Raw genomic sequence first — 6956 nt, 5'->3', positions numbered from 1 at the left:
GATATTAACTACAAAAGCTATGTGCAACTTTTTGCCTTGCCAAAAAAATGGGTTCAAAGGTGGCAAAAACTAAATTTCTAAAAATTTTTAAAAAAATCTCAAAAATTTAAGCCCAGATTCCGAGTGAACGAAACATTTTTGAAATTTTTTTTTTCCCCAACAGGTTTTTTCTATATTCTGATCAATATATAAAAAATTCAAGCAATTTGGAGGAGGTCACTTCCACAGTTTCAGGAATTTGCCTGATTCTTAGAAAAAACGGCTCTTAATAACTTATATGAATAAATGTAATAAAGTGAATTTTCACTTTCAATGTTAATTTTCATTACCAATGTAATTAAATTTTTTTTTTTAACTGTAACTTTTAACTTAAATTGAAAGTAAATTTTGGGAAATTTACTTTCAATTTAAGTTAAAAGTTACAGTGACGGACAAAAAAAGCGCACAAAACAAGTGCAAGAAAAGGCACACGTACAGAAAAGGTGCGAAAAAAAGGAGCAAAACAGTACAAAAAGTGTTATAAATACTCAATACGAGTTTTTTAATTTGGTAGACTATACACACTGTGATAAGTAAATTATACTCATTCAGAAAACGTTGAAATTAATTTAGAAACATAACAAAAAGCTTAAATTTAGTTAAGATTAACCGTGGGTACTGCGCTACCATTAAAACTTAACAAAAAGATTTAAATTACAGACTTGTTCATTTACTGAATTTAAAGTAAATTGACATTGAAATGATTTTGATTTTATCAAAATAGTTTTGGGTGGGCGCAATGTGATTAAATGATGATTTGAAAGCAAGACATGTGCTCTTTATATGAAATGTCAACAAATAACTCGATTAACTTGCTGTACAACGCAGATATTTGCGTTGCACTAAATCTTTCCACTGTTTTGTGATTTTCACAATATAAAGTTCAAAAACAGTAGCAAGTTTCTTTTAATAAAATATCATAACAATAATTTGCACGAATCTGCAAATTATTGTTGCAACAACAACAATAACCATAATGCAGGTTTAGCGGGTTTTGAACTAAAAATTTGTATTATACATCTCTTATTTTTTGTTACTATTCTAAAACTATCATATAGAACAATGAACAAATAATTCACAATCTTTTTTTTTTTATCAAAAACAATTTTAAAAAAGTTGTAAAATTAATTCAAATATGTTCTGAAATTAGGTTTTAACATTTCAAGGACTTTTATTTATTGTAAAAGTAACAATATAAAGTAAATAACTAAATAATACAACAAACAAACATTTATATATTTGAAAACAAAAAAATTATTCATCATTTATAATCATAAATATTTTTGTAACATCAAGTTATTTATATATGATGAAAGCAGTTATAATAGTAAAAGTAATAACAACAACAACAGCAACAACAACAACAACAACAACAACAACAATAATAACAACAACAACAACAACAACAACAACAACAACAACAACAACAACAACAACAACAACAACAGCAACAACAACAACAACAACAACAACTGACTCGGATAGGCACATATTTGAATTTTTAAATTTACTATTTAATAGATAATATTAAAAAATTAAAATAAGCACCAAGCCAAACTGACTTTATTCTATAATAGATTTCCGAATCGTTCATGCAAAGGACAATTTGGAAATATCTCCATAATAAAATTTAAAAATCTATCAAGAAAAATCCTATTCTAAATATTAAAAGGAATCTTATTCAAGATCAGAATATATTTAAATAAACAAAAGTTTAAGTGTTTTATGTTTCATTTATATTTGGAAAATCAATTTATGCCCTTTAGTTTTTAAAGATTTATTTGTTTTGAAACCCATAAACAAATACACCTTAAGAAATAATAATTTTGTAAATGATCCGCTTTGTAAATCAGGATTTCATCAATTTTATATCTGATATCGTGCACCATATCTCTTTGGATTGTTTTACCAAATGTTGATTACTTTTCTAGTCTTCAAAAATAAATTGAAAAATTTCATTCTCTCAATTGAGAATATTTTTGAATACTTTTGATAACGTAACTATACCATATATAATGAAATTTTATGATACAATGTGTATATTTATATTATAATTTTTTTTCTTCTCTTACTTACGTCATTAAAGTGTACAAAATAAAAAGTTTATAAATTATTACCAAGCTTACTGTTAGCAATAATTCTATTGAAGATTTATCGAAGTTCCATATTATGCACATTTATTTATTTGTTGATTGCCCCATCCAGATGCATAATTTACTCCATTAAAACAGATTAAGCAGTTCAGTAAATTTTAGGCAATATCTTCTTAAACAAACCAAAAAGTATACTTTTTTCTTTATCAGTTTTAGCAGATTAAATTATTGTTCCGATAATGAAAAAATTATGTAAATCCGACTCACCGCTCATAAGACTTGTTAGATTTAGTGAAAATTGCTCAACTAACCCCGCTCTACCCTACCAATCTTTTATTAATAAGGCAACATTGAATTGCAAAGTTGTTTCCCGTATTAAAAAACATGCGGGCGAGTGGCTTTATTTGCATTATCTATAATCTAATTATTTATGTAAACTGTTAAGATTGTGGTATTTTTCCAGCCCTGGCACATAGGATTTACTTTTTGAAATAGAAATATCAGTTCTAATTATTTCTCAAATTTATAGCATTCTAAAGAACTACTGTATTTACGAGGGGGCTGTCTTTGTCATTATGAAGTCTAGCAAATTTTAAAATATTTTGTTCTTGTTATCGGAATTACTTTCAATTATTACATTATTAATTTAAAAAAATTGTGTGAGTGTCATTATTTTTATAACTTTTTGTACTAATAATTTTTTGTAAAATAAAAGTATCTACATCACGCGTGGGCGAGTGAAATTTTGGAATTGATCAGAACCTTCTGGCTTATGCTGTTTGTAGTTTGTATAGATTGAGCCTTGGTAGGTTGCATTTATAACTCAAAGGAGACATAGTTTAGCGGTAGGAGCTTCGGGCATTCATTTACGTTCCGATGTCTCATTTTTGGTAGCATTGTATGCATGACCTAGAGTAATGTTTACTAGAGTACCTAGAGTAGACCTAAGTAATATTTTTTATTCATATGATTTTCATTTGTTTACTATTTTAATTTTATTTGACCTTTAAGCCCCCAAAAAATTATTTTTTTATTCCTACTGACTTACCAGAAAGGATAAGAAATAGTTCATACTTACGTCAAATTTATTGCTTGCATCGAGTAGAGATCCCAATTTAATTTTTTCATGGGGTAAGTGGGACATAAAACAGATCATGCCCAAATAGAATAAAAAATCTTTATTAGACAATCTTAACCTGCCAGAGATTCCATATTCTGCATTTTCTCACTTTTTTAATTTTTAATTAGTGATGTTTACGACAGTAATGATTTAAAAATTGCTTTGTAGTTGGTTTCAAATAATTTACATTAAGTTTATCAGTGCAGCTTAGATTAAAATCAGAATAAATTTTATAAAAAAATTGGCTTAGTGATCTCTTGAAGCAAACTGCATAATATTAAACTACTTGTTTTTCAACTGTATAATTTTAGTAATTTTAGATAGAGGTATTTTCACAAGCTCTATTGAATCCATTAAATTTTCACAAAGACTATTTTGTTCTGCATTTATTCTGACTTTTAAAATACTATTACAGCATTTTATGGCTTCTTTATTATTGTCAATCATTTTATTACGTGCAACAGACTGAAGTCCCGAATTTCAGATTAACATAACTCGTTCTGTATGATTTCTACAAGAATAATATTTAGCAGTGCGAGCAGCACACAAGTAGTTAAGATCAAGTTAGAAAAAGGGAAATCATGAACGAATACTCATATAGGTCACTCTGTGATCAGAATCATCAGAATAGATAAAATAAACTGGTTTTATTGTAGTTGTCTTATATATAAGATCTGCTAGTTCATCCACATTTTGAATTGGTGGAGAAGGCTCAAGTTTAGTCTTTATATGCCACATTTACTTGCCTATCGTGCCATGACTCTGATATTTTTTTGGTACATATATAACAAGTGACACAGATAGAGTTATACTGAATTGTGTGAAGCCATGATTACCTGAAACAATATTTTTTCATGAACAAAAACCTGACAAACCTCGCCGATCTTACAGGCTATAATGGTTACCCTACTTTTATTCGATCCTTGTCATAAACACTAAGCAATTAGATACATCCCTGGTTTTGAAATCAAACTCAAGCTGATATTGAAATATACCAACTGCATAATAGAAATTAGAGTGACGTCACTATTCCTGATGAACCATTTTTTGCACATTCAAAATCCGTTTGTTTTTGTCTTTTCTAGCTGGAATAAACTGCAATTGGATATAAGACTGGAATGGAATAGAAATATTATCATATAGTTTGATAAATAACTTTTAACTGAAACTGCTTTTGCTAAATGTACAGATTGTAAATATCTTCTTTCATCTACAGCTGCTTGATTGTCTTTTTCAAGAAACTCCTTTGACTAAAAATATCAAAATTTATGTGTCTACCAGTCTAAAGTTCAAAAACGTTTTTTAGTAGATCAAGATTTTCAAGTTTCAAAAATATATCTACTTGCTCATCAACTTGAGATAATGTGCCAACAGCTGATAAATCACCAGTTCCTTGTGGGGATATGCTCTAATACAAATTTTTTTTATATATAAAAGGAAATGTATTCATATCTTAAATTACAATTAATTGATTACAGATTTTTTTCTTCTAGTAAATAGATTTGATCAATTTCTCAAATGCTAATTATATCTGATAGATCTTTGATATCTTGTTCAAGTTGGTACACTAATATCTTCAGATGTGCAAGTTGGTACATTACATTAAGTAAGTTGGTGATCAAACTTGTTTATTTGCTTGAGGATTTATAATAACTTGGTTACTTTTTATTGTATAACAGAGCAGTATTTTTGAAGCCCTTTAGCCAACATTTCAACTCCTTGCTTGAAAGGTTTCTAATATGGAAGGTTTAAAAAACCAGATTGAAGATTTAAAAAAAAATTTTAAAAATGTGAATTTAAAACAACAACAAAGATTAAACTACCTATTAAACTATCAGGCACATTTTTTTTTAATGTATATATATATTTTTTTAACGTATATTTGTTTTTAATGTATGTTTATTTGTTTTTTTTAATGTATATATATTTTTTAATGTATTTATATATATATTTTTTAATGTATATTTTTTTGCTTTCAATAAAAAATTACAATTACAGAATAGCTTTATTACAAATGTAATTGCCAGAACTTCCAGAAGATCATACGATCTAATCATGAAGCCCTTTACAATATCAAATATAATAAAAATTATATTAAAATCAAATTAACCAATAAAAATAAATCAACACAAACTATATATAACTGTGCATTTAAAATATAAATATACGGGATAAAATATATGAAACAAAATAACTAAAATCAAGAAAAAATATTTCCTGCTGAAAAGATAACTTCTTTTAATTTTCGTTTAAAAAAAGTTGAAGTCCATTTCAAAGACAAATCAAAATTAGGCAAAACTATTTTATTCTATAAATAAGGACCGCGATAAGAAATAAATAGTTGTTTAAACTTAGTTTGACAGAAAAGTTCTTGGAGATTTTTTCCATTACAAAGATTGTATTTGTTTATGGGTTTTACATAATAAAGCTTTATAAATACATCAGGAGATAAATGATTTTTACATTTAAGCATGAAACATAAAATATTATAAACGTTTAGTTCGTATACGTTATCGTATACATATAAAATGATTCTTTTATTATTCAATACCGCTTAACAAATTTTACATAATGCCAATCAATATACCATAATACATCTGTTAGTATACTTATTGTGCCGAGACCCATATTTGAAGTTATGGTGTTCACTTAAATTCAGATGGTGTTCACTTAAATTCACTTACAATTTATCAATGAACTAAATAACTCCTCTTTTTTATTGCATGGATTTTGAAACAAATGAACAATAAAAGAAATTTCTAATGAAAAAATTCTGGGAATTAACACAAGAAACAAGTTTGGAACTTCAAACTTATAACTCAAACAACCCGAATAAATTGAAAACGCCTGTTTTCCATTCAAAACAAAAGGATTTTCCTCAGATTAAGAAAACGATTCATTCTAAAAGTTGCGTAACCTTTAGATGACAAAAGAGTTTTACAAATTTTACGTAAAAACAAAAGCTTTAAAAGTATTTTTTGAAGAAAAAATTCTGTAATTAAATAAAATTTATACTTAATTCAATGGACGCTTTCTTTTTTTTTTTTTTTTTTGCGTAGTGTGGAATTAGTTTTAAATATGCAATATATATACAAATTATAATATGGATATAAAAAGTATTGGAAAATTGTTGCTGAAATGCTGGAGAAACGAAGATATGGGAATTTAAAAGAAATGAAGAAACTTTTAATAACACTTTTCATCTTTAAAAGCTCCTAATTTAAAATTTTTTACGGAGAGAAATAACAAGTTCGTGAAAAAAAATACCTTTAATCTTGAAAAAAAATAACAAAATTAAAAACGACTTTTTAACAACTAAAAAAGTCAACTACCTTCAAGCATCAAGCATCAAGCATGAAACTAAAAGATGATAGCAAGTTATTAAAAGTAAACTAAGATAAGTTAACGATAGGTCGAGAACAAATAATTCAAGAATTGACGGGAAGAAAACAAAAATGAAAGTTGGAGCAATCGAAGTTATTAAAGTTGTTTGAAGAAACATTTGGATTGAAAAGTGTAAAAATTGAACGAGCGCATAGTACAGGAAGTTATAAAACTATAGTTTTAAAATTACTTGATTATAAAGATTCTAAAAAACTCTCAGAAATTAAAAAAACTTATATCAACGAAGATTATTGTGTGGAGACAACACAAATCAAAAAAGAATTACGGGCACAAAAAAACAAGGAGAAAGTGGAAAATTT

This window comes from Hydra vulgaris, chromosome 09, assembly GCF_038396675.1.
Source record: "Hydra vulgaris chromosome 09, alternate assembly HydraT2T_AEP".
NCBI lineage: Eukaryota > Metazoa > Cnidaria > Hydrozoa > Anthoathecata > Hydridae > Hydra > Hydra vulgaris.
Note: the sequence above shows the minus strand (reverse complement) of the source record.